This window comes from Mauremys reevesii, linkage group 10 (assembly GCF_016161935.1).
Source record: "Mauremys reevesii isolate NIE-2019 linkage group 10, ASM1616193v1, whole genome shotgun sequence".
NCBI classification, from domain to species: Eukaryota; Metazoa; Chordata; order Testudines; family Geoemydidae; genus Mauremys; species Mauremys reevesii.
Genome location: NC_052632.1, coordinates 2,010,637 through 2,035,010, shown reverse-complemented (window position 1 = coordinate 2,035,010; position 24,374 = coordinate 2,010,637). Strand labels below are relative to the sequence as shown.

General features: G+C 44.8%; 2 long non-coding RNA genes across 2 annotated transcripts; one reads left to right on the top strand and one right to left on the bottom strand.

The window, feature by feature from the left end:
• Positions 1 to 616: 616 nt before the first annotated feature.
• Positions 617 to 16,141, top strand: LOC120373789. The gene is made up of 4 exons (XR_005585718.1): positions 617 to 763; positions 8,629 to 8,797; positions 8,955 to 9,168; positions 15,724 to 16,141. It is a non-coding gene; the product is annotated as an uncharacterized LOC120373789 (long non-coding RNA).
• On the bottom strand, positions 14,223 to 24,374 carry LOC120373790. The gene is made up of 3 exons (XR_005585719.1): positions 24,332 to 24,374; positions 23,955 to 24,053; positions 14,223 to 14,550 (listed from the first exon to the last, which is right to left on the bottom strand). It is a non-coding gene; the product is annotated as an uncharacterized LOC120373790 (long non-coding RNA).

The window sequence follows — 24,374 nt, the reverse complement described above, 5'->3', positions numbered from 1 at the left end:
TAGACACAAACATCTTGGGTTGTTCTTGTTATTACAAAATTATAGTTCTCCAAGTAATGAGAATGCATTTTCTGGAAGGCAAATTTCAGAACTGAAAGGTAACTTAAAAATTCTACACAGTGCTGAAGATCTTATGTACCAAGGAAATAATTTCAAGTGTCCTAATGCAGTAATCATAAATTGCTGCTTCGGTCCGTGTATTGTTACTGCATACAGTAATGCATAGCTCTCATGTGATCCACATTTTTCTCAACTCATAACTTAGGCTTTAACTTCAGTAATGAACATAAAAAAATGCTGCTTCTCGCCCAGGTTATTAATCATCATCCCAGAGTTCAGGAAAAACACTTGAAAAAATTGTTTAAAAAATAAAAGTAATCCTTAGTTTAGGATGTGCAGTGTTAGAGAATGATCAAGCACTAGGAAAATAGCCACACAAGGGCCAGTGAGAAATCAGTTGCTGCTAGCTACATGAGCTCAGGGGCAGGAGGGGTCAAGGGACAAGTTCATCATTACCTAACACAGTACTAGGGCTTAATTTACTCGGGGAATTCTGTGTCACAGTGCACACATAGAATTCATGTCCCTCACAATTTTTTTTTCTCTGCAGAAAAAAAACATGCTGCTGGAGAGGCACTGCAGTTACACCTTTCATCCCCCAGGGGCTACTGTGGCACCAGAACATAGGGCAGCCGGCTCAGCCAGCCACTGCTAAGGAAGAGGAGAGGCTGCGTTCCTCACAGTGCCCTGCCAGTGGAGCCAGGTGAGGAGACATGGGATATGGACAGGACAGACAGAGCGGAGCACACGGGGCTGCTGGGGGGATCACATAGACGAGTTCAGAAGGCCTAGTAGGGGGGAGCAGACTGGGGTGGGAGCTGAATGGGAGTGGGGATGCAGGGATGGATGGGGATGGGGGAGGAGGGGTGGATGAGGGGGGGTGCAGGGACAGATGTGTCTGACTGAATGGGAGAGGTTAGGGGTCAGCCAGGGTCTGCATGGGGGAGGATCCCCAACTCCCTAGCAATCACTCTCCACCCCCCAAAAAACCTGTTCCGTACTTCTTCCACTCACACCCAACAACCCTCCAGGTTCATTCCCAAGCTCCTTCCCAGCAATTTCTTCCCTCTCCCTCAGCTCTTTCGTTACCCTTGGTTCCTCTAAGCCTTTTCACTGCTTCTGAGGAGTGTGGGAAATATGTTTCTATATTGTAGTTTAAGTGAGTTATTACTCAGAGTTCTGTATTAATATGCCTAGTAAGGAATCTATTTGTCAAAAAACATTTCTTGAATCTTTGTCGTTGTCTGTATTGTTACAGACATACTTGTTGACAGGTATTTTGAAATAAATTACCAGCATAATTGAAACTGGCATGATTATAAATAAAACATGCAGAATATGCAAATAAAATATATAGAATTTTGCAAAATTTTAAAATATTGTGTGCAGAATTTTTAATTTTTTGGTGCAGAATTTCCCAAGGAGTAACTTATGGAGTGATGCATGGATGTGCAATGAAATTTTTAAAAGGTTTACTGACTTTTCAGAGTATGCACACTGACTAAACACCTAAAGTTCCCAAGGCTACTGGCCAGCACAATCTCCTGTATTACAGGCAAAGTTTTCTAAAGCTTTCGAGGCATTGTACTATTCATAACATTTACAGCAGTTCTCTTTGGTTGATATAGTTGAATGGGATGATTTTATTGATAAAATGCATAATATAAGGAAACAATCAGCGGAACATTGAATTTCTTTTTCAGTTAAATTTTTTGTTTAGGAATTGAAGTTAATGTATAACAAAACAATATTTTAAAAATTAAAAAGGTTGAAATTGAAACAAAATGTTTTGAAATTATTTGAAATGAAATGTTTTGATTGACCTGATCCTTTTTTTTTTTCTTCAGATTTTCAGTTCACAAACATTTTTAAGATTTTGACATTTGTTCCCAATTTGGTACAGGAAATATTTTTGAAATCTCAAAAATTTTCATAGGACAAGAAAATCATTTCCTGTCCAAAACTAGCTGAAATATTATTACTAGGGGTGGGACAAGGAGATATTGTTTGGATCAATATTAGTTTTAGGCTACATGGTGTGGAGCTGAACCAGACATAGGGTTTGGGTTCAGGTCTGACAGCACAAACTCCTACAAGTTGTTCTCATTAAATTTGTACAGTTTGGGGCACATCCAACCATATAATGAAAACTGTCCCCTTTCAGTTTGGATCCAACTCAGAACCAAACTTGTAAATGTTTGTTCAGATACATATATCTAGCACTGGACATTTACACTGCACTGTGCAAACAGAGCAAGAGACTTCCTCTGTTCCAAAGAGTTTACAATTTAAGAAAGACAAGAGGGGGCCACTTAGGGCTCTGGGACAAAAATCAGTACTTGGTCCTGCTAGTGAAGGCAGGGGGCTGGACTTGATGACCTTTCAAGGTCCCTTCCAGTTCTAGGAGATGGGTATATCTCCAATTATTATTATTATTATTATAATTTCTGCTTCTATGTCCTTGTTCCCATTGGTCACCCTGCCTCTGCACCCAAAATCCTCATTACCCTTATTAAAAACTGAGGCAAAGTATTTGTGTATGTGTTGGGCCATGCCTAGATTATCTTCAATCTCCACCCCATCCTCAGTGTTTAGCAGTCCCACTTCTTCTTTCTTTGTTTTCTTTTTATTTATATGGCTAAAAGCCCTTTTACTATTGGTTTTGAGTTCCTTTGCAAGGTCCAACTCTGCTTGTTTTTTGGCAGTTCTCACTTTTCACCTGTACTTTCTGACCTCCAAGAGGTAGCTTCCATTCCTTGTAGGTTTTCTTTTAATCATAGAATCATAGACGATAAGGGTTGGAAGAGACCTCAGGAGGTCATCTAGTCCAACCCCCTGCTCAAAGCAGGACTAACCCCAACTAAATCATCCCAGCCAGAGCTTTGTCAAGACGGACCTTAAAACCCCTAAGGATGGAGATTCCACCATCTCCCTAGGTAACCCATTCCAGTGCTTCCCCACCCTCCGAGTGAAATAGGTTTTCCTAATATCCAAACTAGACCTCCCCCACTGCAACTTGAGACCATTGCTCCTTGTTCTGTCATCTGCCACCACTGAGAACAGCCGATCTCCATCCTCTTTGGAACCCCCCTTCAGATAGTTGAAGGCTGCTATCAAATCCCCCCGACCCTTCTCTTCTGCAGACTAAATAAACCCAGTTCCCTCAGCCTCTCCTCATAAGTCATGTGCCCCAGCCCCCTAATAATTTTTGTTGCCCTCCGCTGGACTCTCTACAATTTGTCCACAGTCTTTCTGTACTGGGGGGGGGGGGACCAAAACTGGATGCAATACTTCAGATGTGGCCTTACCAGTGCCGAACAGAGGGGAATTAATAACTTGTTTGAAATGTTTGCTCTTCCAGTTTGGTCTGCAATCCTTCCCTATGATTTTTTTCCTGTTGCTTGAGATGCAGTCAACAAGATGGAGGCGTCAGATAGTTTGTGCAACTTTGACATACTAATTCCAAGCCTCTTCCACATTCAATTCTTCAATTCTTATGGATATACCAGGCTGCTTGCACTCCTTAGCATTCAACAGAGTAATTGTAAACGTGTCTGACAATTCTTTCTGCATTTGGAAAGTTTATCGAAGCTCATTATCAACAACAAATTACTTGAATTACACAACATGTCCAGGGTTTACTAGTAACATCTGTCTTGGAAGAGATTTCATGGCTTTTAGGGGTAAAAGCAATCGGTCTTGTCAAAGGCAGCCTGGCTCCCAGTCCTCTGCAACTTTCAAAAAGCTCATTACTGTTTGTCCCAATCCGGGGAAGGGGGTGCCTGACTGCTCCTGGGGTGGGGGAGCATAGAGGAAAGGACAGCATCTGTGTGTATCTAAAGAAAGCTGCAGGACCTCAAATCTTCTCCCTATACATACATACTCTTGAAATGTACGGTTACATCTGCAGGTACCACAGCAGCTGAGTCTTTGAAAGCCCCTTCTGCCTTCCCTCCCTGCTCCCATTACTGCCCCTAAAGTAACCAGCTGAGGGAGCCATTCACATGGACAGAGCTCTGGCAAGCTACCCTCCTCAAGCCCAAGCTTGGGTGGCAGTAACAGATGCATTCCACACCCATCAGCCTGCCACTTTCCAGCAAGGGAGGGGAATGTGGGAGCAGGAATTAAAGCTATAGGAGTAGGGACCGCTGGGAAGAGGAACATACACACAAACTCTTGTAAAAGAGCAAAGTGAAGAAGGGAGGGAAAGACAAGAAGGAAAATAAAAAGAAAAGGAGAGATGGAGGCCAGTGTTGGGATGTGTTATAAAGGGACACTGAAGGGGTGGGAGCTGACCCAAGAAAAATTAAAGGTTGTGAATCACTAACTTGAGTTCTGACTTTGGTTCATAAACAGCTAAGCAATAATCTCTCAGTCACTGAGAGAGGATGAAGCTTTGGCTGCAAAAGGCAAATATTAAAGCATGTTTTCTACCATGGGAAAATATGTGCTTTTACCTCTAGGGATAAAAATATACATAGAACAGCTTGGGAAAAAATGGCAATGAGATCAATACATTTCTTTATGTAAATGAAGTCCCTTTGAGTAATATTTATGGAAGGCTTTTTGAGGATGACTGGCTTGGAGGGTTGTTATAGGGGATTATTATTGATATATGTTGCATTATGAAAACGAGCTGAGAAGCATCTGAGGCTATAATGAGGTTGAATCAGGTGAAATGGCAGAATGTTGTGAGAAAAACAGTCTAAAGAATACACTTGTCTACAGGGAACAGTAATTGATTTGAAACTTCAAGCCAATTGGGAAGAGGAGAGACATCTGTTTGTGAGGAGTGGTTGGAGAGTTCCAGGGTGGCAGTAGCATGCACCAGGGACAGAGCAGTCTCCCTGCATGCCTGCCCTGGCCCCATGTTGCGCCACTCCAGGAAGCGCTGCGGCCCCTTGGGGAGGGGGCGGAGGGCTCCGAGTGCGCTGCCCTTGCCGCGCCTCCAGGTACCTCCCCCGAAGCTCCCATTGGCCGTGGTTCCCCGTTCCCGGCCAATGGGAGCTGTGGGGGGTGGTGCCTGGAGGCAAGTGCAATGCACGGAGCCCTCTGCCCCCCCACCCGGGCCACGGGGGGCAATTCCATGGGCCAGATCCAAAGCCCTGAGGGGCCGGATCTGGCCCACGGGCCATAGTTTGCCCACCCCTGCTATAAGCGCTTTCTATGTCTTATGTGTGGAAATTACCTTTCACATTGCAAGTGCTACTGGAATAGAAATATCATTTCAGATTCACAATGTAAAACTACTGTTGGTAGAACAAGTTCACCCTACAAGTAATGTGTTAATAACAAATATATAAAAGCTGCAAAAAGGGTGCTGAAGTTCTAAAGTTAAGTTCTCACGTGATAAAATAGCAAGAGTTGGCATCTCTCTGAGACTTTCAAGTAGACAAGTTTAGCACACTTCTGCTAACTTGACTATATGTGAGTTTGCATCAGTCACCTGCTAAAATACTTGACTTTGGAATATGAAGCCAGTTCTTGCCATGGCTGTAAAATGTGTGGGCCACACATTATTTATCCAACCACTGACCTTCTGCTAGCTTGTCAAGTCCTTTGTAGTGTTGACCAACTGGCAGATGCAACTGCACCCAAGTTAGATTTCCTGTTGTTGAATAACTATAATTGTTTTAACAATGAAAGCACATCAGTAACTAAACTCTAATCTTACACTTTAAAGGGCCAAATTCTGCTCTGATGCACAGAGGGTTCTCAGTTAAAGTCTCATTAACCTATAATTGCAGACCCTGGAAGGCTGCTTTATAGTACCAGTAGCTCTGAACTAATACATATATTTAACCTCTTGTTTGTGACATAAAATAAAGGCCTTTCTGTCTGTCAAAGGTGTATAAGCGGGAAGTAAATCTTCCTGAAGCCATCCAATACCTACCTAGTCATGTGAGCAAAATAAGTGGGTGCATCAGTCCAACTGTAAGTTTGGGAAGCTCACACTGTATGATTTCATAGAGTGGCTCTTCTGTTTTTTCCTTTTCATTGTCTTTGGGACCAAACCTGGGAGAGGCTTAGCACTCAGTTGGCTCCCATGGAAGACAACAGGAGTTGAGGACACTCAGCACCTCATGGATTAGGCTATTTGAGTGTCATGATTATGCCAAATTTGTCTAATCCCCCCCAGAATCCCTCTGGGAGCAGAGAGGCTCCGTATGCACCCCCAATGCAATTTGACTGTGTTTTTATATAACAAAATTCTTTCACTCAAGGAAAACTAGAGCTACTGTAGTAATTCACTAAAATCCGTTTAATCTAAAATGAACAGTATGACTGAGACTCTTAAACAGGGGTTTCAGTAGTAATCTTGGTGTTTTAGTTCACTGTATCACAGTTCAGCATCTGAGCACTAGGTGGTGCTAGTTTCCATACTGCCTTGCCCACATGAACACAAGACTAAATTGCACCAGCACTGAAGCAAGACTTTTCATCTTTATTGAAGTGCTATAAACTCTCTTGCAAACAATGTCCATCAATTACGGCATAAGTACTAGGTTAAGATTAAGTTAATCAGCAATTACGAACTGATTAATCCTTTTTAAGGATTACAAGATTCAGTGAGAGCGCACTGGGCTATAAGCAATTATACTGAAATCGTGCTAATTCTTTGTTTTCCCAACCTGTATGTTAATGGTCACTGCTGCTTACCGCTTTTGAGTTGGAATGCAAGAAAATAGTAGACTTGGAACTGGGATGCCTTGGTTATAGTGGTAATGGGTCCGTACCTTTCACTTCTGACTGGATGGTATGTTTGTGGACTAGGTCTGTAGTGAGTGAAGTCATGATCTCTCAAGCAATCATGGTTGCTGATCTCAGCAGAAAGACCAAGAAATAAATGGAAGGAGAATTCTTCACATCTCCCCTATCTCAGGCTTCTCCATCTCAAGACTGAGACACATTTGAGGCTAGAAGGAGAGTGCAGTGCCTATGCTGTAGATAAGGCATCTGTCAACAGTACTGTCAGTCCACAAGCTTTCACAAGCATTAACTTTAAGCAAAAAGTAATGACAAAAGAACCAACTGTGCTTAAGCATAGCCAATGCCATTATGCCATGTGCACAAACCAGATGTCTTCCTACCCATAGGAGGCCGTGTGCTCCCTACCATGACAATCAGTTTAGGAATGTTGTTCTGCCCCTTAGCAAGTAGAATGAAAGACATCAAAATGCTGTGGTTGTCCTGCTTATTATTTGGTGAAACCTTTTGTTTTGAGGCTTGGTACTTGAATTTTCACGGCGATGTGAGTTATCTGCAACACCTTAATATAGTAATTCAATTGCGTAACCCAATTGGTGTCTTTGCTGAAAAGCTTACTCGTGTGTACAGCTCAGAGCTCTGAGTGTGACATCTGTGATGGCATGGCGGCTTCATTTTCTGTAATGGAGGCAGAATGTGCTGTGGTGAAAAGTAATTAGGAAGGAGCCCCACTCCTGCCTTCTTTATAATGACTCAAATGGTTTAGAGCACTCTGTACCAAACAGGAGGTTAGAATCCTCAGGTTTGAGTGCATGAATACAGCTACCTGGATATTCAGCTTCCTTGTGCTCTGTGTTCTTAGCTAGTGGTGTTGATTCCTGATTGGTTTTTCTTGTAGTCTAAGAAAGCTACAAATTAAAACATTCCAGACTATTGCTGTACTAGGTTACCTCTGGTATCACTGACTAAATCTATAAAGGGCCTTTGTAGTCTCAGACACTCCAGAAACATGCTAGATGTTCCATCTCTCTTTGGCCCAACTCATCCACAGGAGAAATAATTAAAGCACATGGATCTGAAAATATTTGTCATATTTAAGAAACTGAGATGGTTTCTAAAGACAGGTACAGATGGAGCTTCCATGTCCTATGCATGCTGGGGTGCAGGAGGTCAGATAGGGCCCGGGCCGGGTCACTGTCCTGCCTGTGGGAATGTGGGGAGCTCTGCCTTACGTGTGGCCAGGGTGCTCTTTGGTCCCACGTCTCCCTGAGCTCCAGCCCCGCTGCTGGTGGGAGTGACATCCCCAACCCTGCTTCGAATTCTGGGGTCTTGGCGTGGCAGGTCGCCTTGGGCCCACCAGGAATGATGGTGACGATGCCAGTGGGATCAGGGTCCAGCCAGGGTGGACAAGCTGCTCCCCACGCTATCCAAACCCGAGTTGTGTGTGACTCTGCACTCCAGGTCCACTCTCACCAATTGGGCTGTCTCAATGCCGCTCACTCAAACGTGGCCCAGCTTCCCTGTCAGTCTGGGTGGCATCGTGACCCAGTGCACCGGGTTGCAGGTCACCACTCTGACCTAGCCTGATTTCTGTGGGTGCAGTTGCACCCAGGGACCCCAGCTAAAGCCACCTTTGTGTAAAGGACACCGCATAGCAGAAATTTGGCAGGTTTTTTGTACGATAAATAAGATTCTGCAAATTAATATTGGAAAAGCAGCAGTTTGGTTGACCCAAGGCCTAGAAGAACTGTCCACATAGATTATGCATTAACCTATTAATCACATGAGTCTTATACAGCTCTGATCTCATTTATATATCACTAAAATAGTAACTGTTGTGGGTCATTATTGTGTCCATAGAGCCATAGTTGTGCTGATAAAGAGAGCAGGGCCGAGGATCCATTATTGTGCTACTCACACCGTGCAAGGGAGGGGAAAGCAGGCTGCTCTTCCTCGCTGGGGATCTCAGGAGCCAACTCCTAGGCCACCCGGCCTGCAGCTCCCCCTTGTGAAGGATGAGAGAGGTGAGGTAAGGAGGGGGCGTGTCTGCAGCAAGCTGTGCTCCATCAATTCACACCTCTGGGATGGCTAGTGGGCATAGTTTAAAGCTTCCTTGAAGTGTGAAGAAAATGGAGTCCTTCAACAAATGGGCATCAAACTGGGTTGATGCTTTTTTTCTTTTCCAGATTAAAGGGACATACCAGGAAGGGATGGGACACATCCCACAGATTTCCCTAGAGACATGCTGGATCTGAGATAGCAATCTAACGGATGTTAGAGAGGGAGAATTGGACACAAGAAGTCATCATCTAACTTACAGCTGAGCTGGCCCGGCTGTTTGCTTTTTGAAGTCAATAAGTTACTCACATTCCATGGGGGGAGAATCAAGCCCCAGGCACGGTAAATAAAAGCCAAGTTTATTTGGCATATGATATGAGAAAAATCACAAACAAAATTGATGTTAGCAGGATATAAACACAGACCAACTGCTGCACTAAGAGTAGCTAGCTCGGTCCTAGGCGTTGTTACACAGTACGCTGGTTATGTCAGCTGGGGTCTTCACATATTGCTCTCCCCTTGCCAAACAGGCTGTTAACCAGGGCTCCAGTGCCTTTCTTTGGAAGTCTGTGTGGCCTACATCCCATTAAGGTGTCCTATCTCCCCCTCTTCTGCCCCCCCATCTCTTGTTGATGCATCCCATATCTCTCTGAGCTGGAAATCCCTAGGAGTTACTTATAACCTCGATAGTGGAGCCCTGGAATTGGATGTGATGATGATAAACTGGGGCAATTGGTCCAGCATGGGGAAATACATTGGACATGTGTCCTGTCAGGAAGGAGAAATGAAGAAACTGAGTTGCTGCTTGGTCAGAGGAGCTAAACAAGCCCTAAGCAGTGCTGAGAGGAAGCTGAGTTAGTGTTGTGTGAGCAGCGCGGCATGAATCCAGCCAGGTGCTGAAGGGTGTCATGGTCCTGCTGGAATCAACGCGACGCTGCACATGCTTGAAAGTTAAGGGTGGACTTGAGAGCTTTGCTGGTTCAAGGCATCAAGATGAACAATCTCAGAGGTGTTGGGCCAGGTTACAAAATTATGAAACAAGATTCCCAGGACTACAATTGTAAAACGAACACATACCGATGAAGTTTATACAAGCAGATACTTTATACCAGGGAAGCAACTTGGTATGGGAATGACCTGGTTTTGACCTGTGAGAATAGGAACACAGCTTCCAAAGGCAGAAAGTTAACAATACACAGTGGTTGTGATTACGTTCCCCTGTGCCAATACTGTGATTGCAAAAGAAAAGCGATGTAAAGACCAGATGTCCCAATCTCCAAGGAAAGCTTTCTCTAACAAAAATGCCCAGTTATGAAAACTAATAAAAAGACAAACCTTTCGGATACAAGAAAACACTTTAACACTAAGAATTAAAAAGGAGGAAATAACCACTGGCAAGTGAAGTGCCAGGAAAGCACTGCAGAAAGAACTAAATTCAAACAGCAGTGTGGCTTTTTCCAAATTTAGGGTCAAGTTGCACAATGCTTTTTGGGCTGTGAATCATCCTATCACCTGCAGTGGGGTTGCTTGTGAAAGCTCAATCACATGAGTAGGGCCCTACCAAATTTGTGGCCATGAAAATCGCATCACAGACCATGAAATCTGGCCTCCCCTCTGTGAAATCTGGTCTTTTTGTGTGCTTTTGGGAAATACTTTACAGATTTCATGGGGCAGACAGTGTTTCTCAAATTGGGGGTCCTGACCCAAAAGGGAGTTGTGGGGGGGGGGCACAAGGTTATTTTAGGGGGGATCATGTCATTGCCACCCTTGCTGCTGCTGGCAGCAGCTCTGCCTTCAGAGCTGGGCTCCCAGCCAGCAGCCACCACTTTCCAGCTGCCCAGCTCTGAAGGCAGCACTGCCACCAGCAACAGCCCAGAAGTAAGGGTAGCAGCACCACAACCCCCCCCACCACAATAACTTTGTGACTCCCCCCCAACTCCTTTTTGGGTCAGGATCCCTACAATTACCACACATGAAATTTCAGATTTAAGTAGCTGAAATCATGAAATTTACAATTTTTCATAGAATCATAGAACTTAAGATCAGAAGGGACCATTATGATCATCTAGTCTGACCTCCCGCAAGATGCAGGCCACAAAAGCTGACCCACCCACTCCTGAAATAATTCTCTCCCTTGACTCAGCTGTTGAAGTCCCCAAATCCTGATTTAAAGACTTCAAGTATCAGATGTAACGATTTTCAACCCCCATCACCCTATCAAGTAAGCTAGTGGCTTATAGTCAAATGTTTCCCATTAACAATCCCTGTAGCCATTCAGTTTCCTAGACTTCTTATGTATACGTGCTAGCTTGCGCTTTATCTTTGAGATTATATAATAGGCACCTTTTGACCACTGGAATGGACTGATAAGTGTTTTCTGGCCTTCTTCCATTCCAGTCCTCTTTTATTTTTTTTCCAGAGTCAGGGTTTTCAGAGCATGGAGCACACTTCAATACAGTGTCTTGTGGATACCTCCCGCTCGCATTCATTCATGTGCGGACCATCTCCCTTCCTATTTGTGACTGTATGTCACTGTAGGAAACGCACCTGTGGCTTGCACGCAGAAAACAGCATTAAGGAAATATTTAATGTTTGTTTAGCTGTTGTCTAGTGCAACATAGCCTCTGCAAGCAAGGAGGAGACCCAGAACCATTTATTATTAGCAGCAGCATCATGCCAAGGAGCCATATTTATGGACCAGGAGCCCATTGTGCTAGGTGCTGTACAAACACATAGCACAGAAAGATCGTAAACCCCATGGGGCAGATACTAATATAAGACAAACGATACAGACAGGTGAGGGAGTGCAAGGAAACAACGTAATATAGGTCAGTGTGGGGGCAGTGGAGTCTGATGTTATGGACTGGCTGGAGGTGGGAGTCAAGCTTTGGATGCTAACTGAGAGCTGACCAGTCAGGTTGTGAAGGGCCTTGGAGTGTGTAGTGAAGTGACCACTGACCAGTGTGGTGCCTCCTGCTGGTCGTCCTGGGAATTAGCTCTTTTCCAGCTCTGGAGCGCCCTCTGCTGGCTGATGTCTCGCCTGCCTCGGGCCCCTGTGTCCCTCCCGGACCCCGGTGCCCTTTTCCCCAGGGGTTCTGCCCCAGCAGTACCCCCACTCTCTGGATCTCCCCTCCCAGGGGAACCCCCAACCCTCTAACCCCACCTTGCCTCAGTGGCTACTGCCAGTCATCATGTAGCCCCCGCTCACTGGGGCAAACGGCAGTCTGTCATGGCCACTCATCATTGGCAAGGGGTTAGGACCAGCTGCCTTTGCCTAGCCTGGGGCTGCTCCTCTGCAGCCCCAGTACCTTTTGGCCTTGAACAAGGCCTCAGCCTGGGGGGTTTACCAGGCTGGAGCTCTCCAGCTCCCTTGCCCTATTCCCCAGCCCTGCTCTGCTTCAGATACCCCTCTCTCAGGCAGCCCTGCTCCCTCCAGGGCTAGAGCGAGACTCCAGCTCCTGGCTCACAGCCCTGTTCTAGGGCCAGCTGTGGCCTGACTGGGGCATGGCCCCAGCTGTGGCTGCTTCCCCAAACAGCCCAGCCTGGCTGCGTTTAACCCCTTCTCCAGGAGTGGGGCAGGCGCCCCACTACGGAATGAAAACAAGTAGCCTATGTCAGGTGGGAGAGAGAAAAGGGAGCCAGTGAAGGGATGCAAAGAGAGGGGTGACATGGTCGAAGTCATGGGATTGGGAAATGATCTTTGCAGCAGCATTCTGAATGGGTCTGACCACTCAACTCTCCAGGGACCACCGCGCCTTCTGTTCCATGAAATACGTTTGGGTCACATTAACCAATCTTGTTCAATTTTTAAGGAAGGGACTAAGTAAAATGTACCCTACCAGCAGTGCACTGAGAAAACAAATTCTCTTCTCATTGCTCATCTCCTCTCTCCCACCATAGAATCATAGAATATCAGGGTTGGAAGGAACCTCAGGAGGTATCTAGTCCAACCCCCTGCTCAAAGCAGGACCAATCCCCAACTAAACCATCCCAGCCAGGGCTTTGTCAAGCCTGACCTTAAAAACCTCTAAGGAAGGAGATTCCACCACCTCCCTAGGTAACCCATTCCAGTGCTTCACCACCCTCCTAGTGAAAAAGTTTTTCCTAATATCCAACTTAAACCTCCCCCACTGCAACTTGAGACCATTACTGCTTGTTCTGTCATCTAGTACCACTGAGAACAGTCTAGATCCATCCTCTTTGGAACCCCCTTTCAGGTAGTTGAAAGCAGCTATCAAATCCCCCCTCATTCTTCTCTTCTGCAGACTAAACAATCCCAGTTCCCTCAGCCTCTCCTCATAAGTCATGTGCTCCAGCCCTCTAATCATTTTTGTTGTCCTCCACTGGACTCTTTCCAATTTTTCCACATCCTTCTTGTACTGTGGGGCCCAAAACTGGACACAGTACTTCAGATGAGGCCTCACCAATGCCAAATAGAAGGGAATGATCACGTCCCTTGATCTGCTGGCAATGCTCCTACTTACACAGCCCAAAATGCCGTTAGCCTTCTTGGCAACAAGGGCACACTGTTGACTCATATCCAGCTTCTCGTCCACTGTAGCCCCTAGGTCCTTTTCTGCAGTCTTTCTCAGCCAGTCAGTCCCTAGTCTGTAGCAGTGCATGGGATTCTTCCATCCTAAGTGCAGGACTCTGCACTTATCCTTGTTGAACCTCATCAGATTTCTTCTGGCCCAGTCCTCTAATTTGTCTCGGTCCCTCTGTATCCTATCCCTACCCTCCAGCGTATCTACCACGCCACACAGTTTAGTATCATCTGCAAACTTGCTGAGGGTGCAATCTATGCCATCCTCCAGATAATTTGTATTCTTTCATTGTTACCTTTGCATATTCTTCTGTGCCAGGCCTGGGCTTGGAATTCCTTCTAATTCCATATGTGCCAATTGGCCTCCCCCTCAAATCTTCCTAAAAACTCAGATGCACAGAAGGCTTCCACTGATGATCCACCAAGTAAACTGGGGCTGGGGGAATTCTGCTCACACTTACATGGCCTTCAATGAAGTTGCCCTGAACTTACCATGAGTAGAATTTGGCCCACTATGCATATTAAAATAAACACAACACCAACATACTGGATGCTTATCCTGTTTTTCTTGTGTCTGAACTGTATTAAGTGTCTGGCTAGATAGTTCTTGTCCCAAGGATCTTGTAGTCTCCTACATTTATGTAATCCCACTGTGCTTAGAAAAGGATAGTAATGCATCCTCACTGCACCACTTAGAGAATGATCAGATTCAGTAGAGAGTCGGGGGTTAAAACAACCCTCTTTGCTTTCATGTTTGGTTTCTAGATGAATAGGGCTAGCAACTAATTTTGCCACAACATTAAATGTTGTACTTGCAGAAATCAAAAAGGATGTAAAAAGTAATTTCCTCATTTGTATTGTGAAAAAGTAGCTATCAACAATTACACAACAAAATCAATAGTCTACAGCCTTCAATACATAAAGCAAGTATCAGTCTAGTGAAAAAAATGAAATCAAATGTTATCTCCTCACCATCAAGAGCTACCTCAGCAGGGAAATAAAAAAGTTGGTTCTTTTTAACCACATCTCTGACAGTTAGCAGCGCAGTGGATAGTTTGTATATTGAGGGTTGCTGATTCAAACCACTCAGAGTATCAAAAGAGTTTCTGAGAAAATCCATTAGCCTGAGGGACTCTGCTTCATGGAGCCATTGTGTAGTCTGGGAAGGGGGTGAGGCAAATCTGTAATCAGAGAAGAAGTATATTATGGACGATGTCCTTGTAAAGCCCATGTCTCGGGTGACCCTGCTTGGTGTGACCTCCAGTGGCAGGCTGGGGCAGAACCAGCGGTTAGCCCCTCTACTGGTGTCTGGCCTTCAGCCCTCTGGCCCTGACTCTATCGCTTGGGAAACCCAGCTGGCAAACCCCTCTTGCTCCTCTTCTGCCTGCAGCCTCCCCCCAGGAAGCTCCTCCGTTTTCTCCAGAGACCTCCTGGCAGTTCTCACTTGCTGTTCTTTTGCTACAAGGCAGCTGTGAGCCACCAGCGCTTTCCTCCCTCTGTGACTCAGGTGCCCTCTCTTAAGCCAAACTGGGGTCAGCTGATGAGTCCTGGGTGCACTGACCTCTTCCCTCAGGGGGCCACTGTCACCCTGTGACACCCGTACAAATAAGATATACAGGAGGCACCATCAGGGTCTGCCCCCTCACTCCTCCACTGACCACTCTCCTACAGGCATTGGTATTTAGGGAAGGGTGCTGGCGGCCCTCCTCCCCGTTTTGGTGTCCATCACATGTACTCCCCCTGTGCGGGATGTCTCCCAGGTACTTCCCTTTCCTTTCTGCCTCCCCTCCCCCCCGAAGTTCGCTCCACATTCAGGAAGCTCCCTGCCCTCTGAAGACCCTTCCACTAGAGGAGAGAAACATGAGAGGCCCTCATGGTCTAGTCTCCTCCTTTCCTTCCTAAAAGGGAAGTGTAAGGAGGGGCTTCCTCTCCTGGGCCACTCACTTCTCCCTGTGAAGCAGATGCAGGAGTGGCCTTTTCTGCCTTCGCTCTCCTCCCTTGATGGAGGACCTATACTAGGAGTTTGGTTTTTCTTTTCAGGAGAGGAGAAGCAATGCAGCAGCTTTCAACAGCTTGATTGTTTTCCTTTCCTGCCTCTTCACCCCCCTGCGTGTGGAGGCCACCTCCCTGAAAGCCCTGGGGCTGGAGCCACCTCACTCAGCCTGATCACCTGCACTAATGGAGAGCTCAAGAGGGCAAGGCCTTTTGGGCCCAGCTTTTGCTTTCCTGAGTGGCCTGGGAGCCTCGCCTTAAATTGGAGACCAAGTGTGGTGTGGCGCCGTTTGATGGGAATGGGGAGGAGGGGTGAGGACAGGCAATACATGCTTTGGGTCTGATTTATTTCTTTTGAGCAGGCGGAAGAATGCCACCACAGGAGAGAGCATGCTGTGTCAGGGTCACAACTGCCCTCGCTGAGAGCACCACGATGGGTCACCCACACAGCAGAGGCAATCCTGTAACTCCGGTGTCCTCAGAACGCCATTTGCTCCTGCCGCCAGGTGGGGCTAAGAAGTATCAGCCTCCGTCGTGTGACCCCCACCCAACTGCTAGTGGGTCCCTGGTAGTGGGAGAGGTAGGCTCATAGATGGCAGTGAGGTCAAACCTGGGGATCCATCATGAGGAGACGCTCCTGGGGTTGGAGAGTGGAGTCTGCTGAGGGGAACTGGAGAGAGAAGCCACCCGGTGCCAGCTCCAGCACGGCGAGGCCTCAGTGCTGAGGTAGCTGTGTGTGTATCACCTCCCTTGAGGCAGTGGGGTGAGGCTCTGTGCCCTGCGGCAACTGGCAGCACCACAAACATTGGGCCCCACACGGAAGCATCTCTGTAACAGAGTTAGAAGCCCACAAAGGCTTCGCCTGCATTTTGTTGAGTTACAACATCCTTCCCCTACCAATCGTTGGGTCTGCAGAGGGTGTCAGTGGCTCTGGCTTGTGGGAGGGAAAGGTGAAAACGCCCTGGGCTTGCTGTCGCTTACAACAAGGTATTTTTTGGTTCCATTTCACTTGCTGCACACACTGCTTACCCTTGCGTCCCAGTCCCTTATTTCCCCCCATGCTGATCTAATAAACATGTTGCCTTGTGGGATGGCCCTTGGTAGGTGCTGAAACTGAACTGGATCATCTAGAGCAGTGTTTCTCAACCTTTTCGATACCAGGAACTGGTTTGCTGCCTTCCTAAACTGTGTCAGGGAGATCTCAGGGACTGGTGTCAGTCCACGGACCGGTCGTTGAGAAACACTGATCTAGAGAATGTTAGAAGTTCTCCAAGTGGCCCGGCATGAAGCGGGCTTGGATTACTCCCTGGAGATCTCCAGCCGGAGCGGGTTACAGGATAAGGGCCAGTGAGCAAATGAACGTGGCGGGCGTAATGGTAAGCCAGCATGAAGGTTTGATGAGGGGGGAAGCTGGAATGGCTAGAGAGACACAGGGGCCAGGTAACATGTAGCCCCACCCCCGCCTGGCTGGTGTGCACCTGGAGCCCAAGCAATATGTTCTGAGGGGCTCACAAGAAGTGACCCTTATTTTACCAGACTCATTGTGCATATGATATAGGGTGAGTTACAAGAGCCTGGAGAGAATAGTCACATTTTTATTGGTCTCTTAGACTCCATTTTAGTAAAATCGAACGCTCTGTGTTTCGTTTGCTGCAACATTTTGATTTGTAAATTTTAATAATAAATGTGTCTTGTTTATTCTGTTTCCCTTTCTTTTGGTTCCACCTACTTTCTTTTTTTCTGTTCATTTTAGAATATCTCTGCTCTCTGTTTAAAATATCACAGCAGCCTGGTCAGCACTAGGCCTGAACAGTGGCCTGAAATCCATCCCAGCTTTCCAGGTAGAGGCAGTGGGAGCTAACTTAGATTGAATGCAGAAGTGATTTACACCAGGCCAAACTTTAACCCACGTCTCCTAACAGCTGGGCTGTATGGGTTGTTACAGTTGCTTTCGCTTTGTCTATTACTTGCTTAACACCTAAACTAAAAGAAAAAAAAGTGTAATGCCCAATTCATTGATTCATTCATACTAAACCAATTGAAGTCTGTCTCCAAATAAATTCCTGTAATTAGTTATTGCCATAGCAGTGAGCTTGGTCTGATTGACACTACACTCCAGGGGACTCTATTCAGCAGAATGGTCCACTCTTGCAGATCCCTTTGCAGCATCAAGTTATGTGCTGGGCAATCTGAAATTTCATTAAAAAATATATTTCTATACAATAATAAAACTGCTCAGTGCTGACTTTTTTTTGCTGCATTCAAAAGGTACAGTAAAGGAGTGAAGGCTTTAGAGCAGGAGTCGGCAACCTTTCAGAAGTGCTGTGCCGAGTCTTCATTTATTCACTCTGATTTAAGGTTTCGCGTGCCAGTAATACATTTTAACGTTTTTAGAGGGTCTCTTTCTATGAGTCTATAATATATAACTAAACTATTGTTGTCTGTAAAGTAAATAAGGTTTTTAAAATGTTTAAGAAGCTTCATTTAAAATTAAATTAAAATGCAGAGACCCCTGCGCCGGTGGCCAGGACCCGGGTAGTGTGAGTGCCACTGAAAATCAGCTTGTGTGCCGCCTTTGGCACGTGTGCCATAGGTTGCCTACCCCTGCTCTAGAGCATCAAAGAGAATATTAAGGTTCCACAAGATAAGCACTCAGAAGTTAGGAAATGCCAGAGTTAAGGTTGCGTGTGTATCTGCAGCCTTAATTCTGCCCCTTATAGAATCACAGAAATGGGAAGGGCCTTGAGAAGTCATTAAGCCCACCCTGGGCAGTGTGGCACGACCTAGGAAACTGAGACCGTCCCTCACAGGGGTTTGTCCAACCTGTTTTAAAAACATCCAAAGATGCGGATTCCACAACTTCCTCTGAAGCCTGTTCCAGAGCTCGACTACCCCTATAGTTAGAAAGCATTTCCTAATATCTAACCTAAATCTCTCTTGCTGCAGATTAAACCCATTGCTTCTTGTCCTTCCTTCAGTGGACATGGAGAACAATTGATCACCATCCTCTTTATAACAGCTTTGAATGTACGTGAAGACTCTCATCAGGCCCCCCCATTCAGTCTTTTTTTCTCAAGATTAAACATGCCCAGTTTTCGAACCTTTCCTTGTATGTCGGGTTTTCTAAATCTGTTATCATTTGTGTTGCTTTCCTCTGGATTCTCTCCACATTATCTGTATCTTTCTTAAAGTTTGACACCCAGAATTGGACACAGGACTCCAGCTGATGCCTCAGTGCTGAGTAGAGCGGGACAACTACCTCCCATGTCTTACGTACAACGTCACTGTTAATACACCCCAGAACAATATTAGCCTTTTTTGTTGCTGCATCACATTGTTGACTCATATTCAATCTGTGATCCACTATAACTCTTAGATCCTTTCCAACAGTCCTACCACCTAGCTAGTTATTCCCCATTTTGTAGTTGTGCATTGGATTTTTTCCTTCCCAAGTGAACTACTTTGCACTTGGCTTTATTGAATTTCATCTTCTTGAATTCAGACTAATTTTCTAATTTTTCAAGGTCATTTTGAATTCTAATCCTGTCCTCCAAAGAGTTTGCAACCCCTCCCAGCTTGATGCAATCTGAAAACTTTTTAAGCATACTCCACTCTATTATCCAAGTCATTAAAGAAAATATTGAACCGTACCACACCCAGGACTGACTTGTGTTGGACCCCACTAGATACAACCTGACAATCTACCATTGATAACTATTATTTGAGTATAGGTCTTTCAACCAGTTGTGTGCCCACTTGATAGTGATTTAATCTAGATGATATTTCCCTAGTGTGTTTATGACAATGCCATGTGGGAATGTCAAAAGCCTGACCAAAATCAAGCTGTATCACATCTACTGCTTCTTCCCATCCACTAGGCCAGTAATCCCGTCAAAGAAGGGAATTTGGTTGGTTTGGCCTGATTTGTTCTTGACAAATGCATGTTAGCTATTCTTTATAACCCTATTATTCTCCAGGTGGTTACAAACTGATTGTTTAATAGTTTGTTCCAGTCTCTTTCCGGATATCTAAGTTAGGCTGGCTGGTCTATAACTCCTTTGTTCCCCTTTTTAAAGATAGGTGCTATGTTTGTCCTTCTCTGGTCTTCTGGGCCCTGGCCCAACCTCCAAGAGTTCTCAAAGATAATTGATAATGATTCCAAGATTGCTTCAGCTAGTTTCTCAAGTACCCAAGGATGAATTTTGTCAGGCCCTGCTGACTTGAATACATCTAACTTACCTAAATATTGTTCAATATGTTCTCTCTCTATTTTGGCTTGCATTCCTTCCCCCTCGCTGATATTGTGTTGAATATCTGGTCATAATTAATATTTTTAGTGAAGACTGAATCAAAATAGGCATTAAACAACTCAGCTTTCTTAATGTCATCAGATATTAGCTTCCTCACTAAGGGTACGTCCATACTACCCGCCCAGGTCGGCAGGTAGCGATCGACTTCTCGGAGTTTGATATATCGCGTCTCATCTAGACGCGATATATCGAACTCCGAACGCACTCCCGTCGACTCCGGAACTCCACCACCGCGAACGGCGGTGGCGGAGTCGACAGGGGAGCTGCGGACTTCGATCCCGCGGCGTCTGGACGGGTGAGTAGTTCGAACTAAGATAGTTCGAGTTCAGCTACGCTATTCGCATAGCTGAACTTGCGTACCTTAGTTCGACCGCCCCCCCTAGTGTAGACCAGGCCTGAGTAGAGGACCTACACTTTCCTTTGTCTTTTTTCTTGCTCCTAATGTGTTAAAATAACCTCTTCTTATTGCCTTTACACCTTTGCTAGGCGTAACTCAATTTGTGCCTGAGCCTTTCTGATTTTGTTCATACATGCTTGTGCTATTCTTTTGTACTTCCTCTTAGCAATTTGACAATGTTTCTACTTTTTGTGGGATCCCTTTTTTGATATCCTTGAGGGTATGCATTACCTACAGTCCCTACCCATATGATTACTTAATGTATTATTTGAGAAATAATACGATATAAATTTTTTCTGTTACCTTACATACACAGTAATAACATATCTTTACCTTATCCATTAATTTCTGATGTAGAAGTTTAACAAATGCTTTCTGAAAATTTACATTTAACGATTCCCCTGTCTTGCCACAATATTTCTAAAGAATTCCAAGAGATTAGTGAAGGAAGACCCACCCTCCTGAAGTCCACGTGTACTCTCCTGAATGAGATTGTGTTTTTCCAAGTGTTCCTTAAGATTTTCTTCCCAGAGCACTAGAGTATGTCAGCAGTGGGCAGCCCTTGTCAATGACACTCCTTCAACACATTCTCAGTCTCAAAAAGTTAATTAAATTAAACTTTTAAAAAATCACCTTGGTAGCCAGACATGAGCAGAATACAAGATGTTTCTCTTCCCTCAGGAAAGCTGCTGTCATGTATTATATCAGTTAATTGGGTTCAACTAACACTTGGAAAATTCAGTTACTCCTGAGCAACTTGGATTAAAATACTGGAAACCCTGCTATTTAACAATATATTATGTTTCAAAACATACAAATTTCCCTTGTGCATAAAAGCACTCAGTGCATAACGATGGATAGCAAACTGAAGATTGGCAATGGCTATATGTACAGTGTGACCTTGATTATTCAAATGTCATGGGAGGCACTTAATACATTCATGTAGTTGAGAGCGTCTTCAGTGAAAGCAACAGACGTCAGGGAAGTGAGCCTATTTTGGATAAAGTGAGGATCAGATCATAGAAATTGTACCATATCCCCAGGGCAGAACTAAGGGAATAATCTGATTGGCTAGCTGGAAATCTGGTCCTGAGGGATCTGAATGGAATGGCTTTAATACAGCATCTGAACCCTGTTCTTCAGAACCCAGAAATGTTTGTGTTATAATGATCTACATTTTTTTCCAGAGAAGGCATTATAAGACCTAGCTGCTCATTTGGAAGTGTTTCTTGCATGCACATGGTACTGTGCCTTTAATTCATCCTAAGTTCATTCCCTTCCACTTGCAAGCCTGAACCCTTCCTCACATCTCCAGAATTGGCTTCAGAGGGAGTTGCAGGTGTTCGGCACCTCCAAGATCAGTATGTAAGACGCCAATATGTGTGATTACGGGGGACAGCTGCCACTTTCTTGGGTGTGACGGGACAGCGGGGGGCCCAGGGCTGAACAATACACTGGAGGAGTGCTGGTATGTCACAGACATGCCCTGTTGTGGGAGATCCCTTACACAAGTTGATTTCGGTTAAACTTCACTCGGTAAAATGAAGATCAGCATTTCTCCCAGGCCCCCTGCTCTTCTCAAACAGATTCCGTTTAAAGCTTTTTAAGACTTCTCAAATTCAGGAGCATCCATCTTGCAATATACACCTAGCCTGAGCTTCAGCATCATTTCATCCTATGTTTGCAGAGCAGTTTGTTTACCTGCCAGTGGAAATGTTGGTGAGGGACCTTTCTCTTGGCTTTAAATTACTCACCTCCAAATCAACAGCTGCTATTTTTTCACATTTTGTCTCTGGCTCCAGTGATGAGTCCCGGGATGGAGGGGACATGGGCTCTGTCTGAAAGCCCCATGTGGCTGTCAGTGCTCTGCCTTTGGCTGTCAGTTCCCCACTTCAGTCGGTGCAAGCACCCCTGGTGAGGATGCGCACCATTGGCAGGAGGAGGGTAGTGTGGACACCAATAGCCGATTTAATTGCTGCGGTGGCTGTAGGTCGACCTAACTTAAGTCAACCTAATTTTGTAGTGTAGACAAGCCCTCCGTGGCTAGTAGAATGTGATCTGAAAGCAATTTTAGACTTAGCTGTTAGTAAATCTGCTCCCTTCACCATAGGTTGTTGGGTTTTTTCCCCTTGGCATTTTGCTGGCAATGTATTTGTTGTAGATGGAACTGGAACTGGGCCCTATTCAAGTATATGTTTGGTAAATTTTAGAAAGAAAATGAATGCAAAGACTATAAAGAGAGGTGCAGAGAGGGACGTTTTGCTGCAAATGAAACATAAAATGAGGCTGAGGTTTCTCTATTGTGGATGATATTGTTTACTCTTAAAATCAGATAAAGATGTACCAGTGCAAACCCTTAATATCTGTGTTCCTATTAGGGCAGTTCAAAAATCTTACATCAAACCGTTTTTGATGAAAACTGGTCTTCGATTATATTAAATTATTCACCAAAAGTGTCTGTTTTCCACCGAAAACTTTGAGTTTTCATTGAAAAAACCAAACCCCCCAAACTAAGAAGTGTTTGGTTTTTTGGTCAAAACCACTTTGACTGAAAACCAGCAACTTTCAGTTTGTAGATGAAAGTTTGTTTGTTTGTCCCAACAAAGTCAAAACTTCTGTGGGGAAAAAAATATTCCCAACCAGTTCTAGTTCCTGTACCAGCTCTTACTGCACCAAGGAGGAGACAGGATGGGATGCACTGCAGCCCTTTATTTCAATGACACTTCTTTTAATCTGGCCTAGGTCGTTCGCCACTGAAAATGGTCACCATCTTGCTGATCATTGGTGTATGTGAAATGAGTTGGTCTTAATCCCATTCCAAGTGAACAACAACCCACAATTCTCCCCTCACTAATACACGTTATCTCAACTGACAGCATTGTTTGCTGTCCTAGCAGAGAGACCCATGGAGGCTGCTATGCTCTCATCTCTAGAAGAAGTTCCTCTGGTCAGAGCTGCAGAACATTGGCAGCATTATGAAGACGCTTGCACTGTCACTGACCAAGACTTACAATCCCCAATTCTAGCAGGATGGCACTTTTTATGAGTGCTAAATGGCGTGTCCTCAGACCAAGGAACATAAGTGCAAAAAGGAACATATCTATTAGCATATACACTCCATAGAGAATACTGATTCTCCACTTGTGAGGTACTCCCTTCTCTTGTCATTATATAATGCCTGCATCTGTAACGTTCTCTCCATGCATCTGAAGAAGTGAGGCTTTTTACCCACGAAAGCTTATGCCCAAATAAATCTGTTAGTCTTTAAGGTGCCGCCGGACTCCTTGTTGTTTTCATAGAAGGAGAGACTCCCTGTCTAGGTCATAGATGTCTGTATGCTCCCAGAGCCAGAGAGAAGCATGCAGAAAGACACAGGAGTCAGGCTCTAGAGACACAAATAGACTTCCACTACAAATGTACGTGTACTTTACATATCTAACTTTATTTATATATGCAAAGTGTGTAAAAGTGGACCTCTGTGTTGAGTATTGCATATTTTCTAAATTTGAAACAGACACAAATAGCACACAACAGGCTATTAAAAACGGCTAGAAGACCAGATACAGCCGGCCTTGAGAAGATATTTAGCTCTATTGTCACATTTTAATATCAAAACATGCTGTATTTTGGGCACTGGAGCTAGAGCAACCTGTTTTCATCCGAATGGGATGGTGTTCATGTTACACCCCATGTACAGAATGATGGAATCACTCCAGTGCAAGAGGACAAGTGCAAAGTTAAATATACTTATTTTATAATTTACACTTTGTTCCTGAGTAAAACTGATTAGAAGCTCTGATAGTTGGTATGCAATTCATTGATGAATTGTTCCATAAAAGTATTATATGTGCAGTTCTTGAGACTGCCAAACATTTGTTATACTTACGGTCTGATTTTTACGATCCAGCTTTCCTTTTTGCAGGTGCAAATCTAAATATCTGATTACACTTGTCAACCAGGCAGTGAGATCTGCACATGTCCTCATCTGTAAGTGCAAAAAGGAAGACCGGGCTGAGGGTCTATATAAAAACAGGCCTTTGCATTTATATAGTGATTAGTACTGTGTCTAGAGCAATCATGCCAGAGGCATCGCAGATTAATAGTTGTGTTGTTATTGATGTATAGACTGTAAACATTCAATGCAAAATAAATGATACAAAATGCAACATTATGCTTGAAGTTTTAGAAGCAAAAGGTCGGGGAGTTCCAAGGTGTGATGGATACATACCGTGTTTGGTATTATGGAATATGGCAATAGCTTACCTGTGTTCATATGGATGTTTAATGTGTCCCAGTTCTAGTTCTG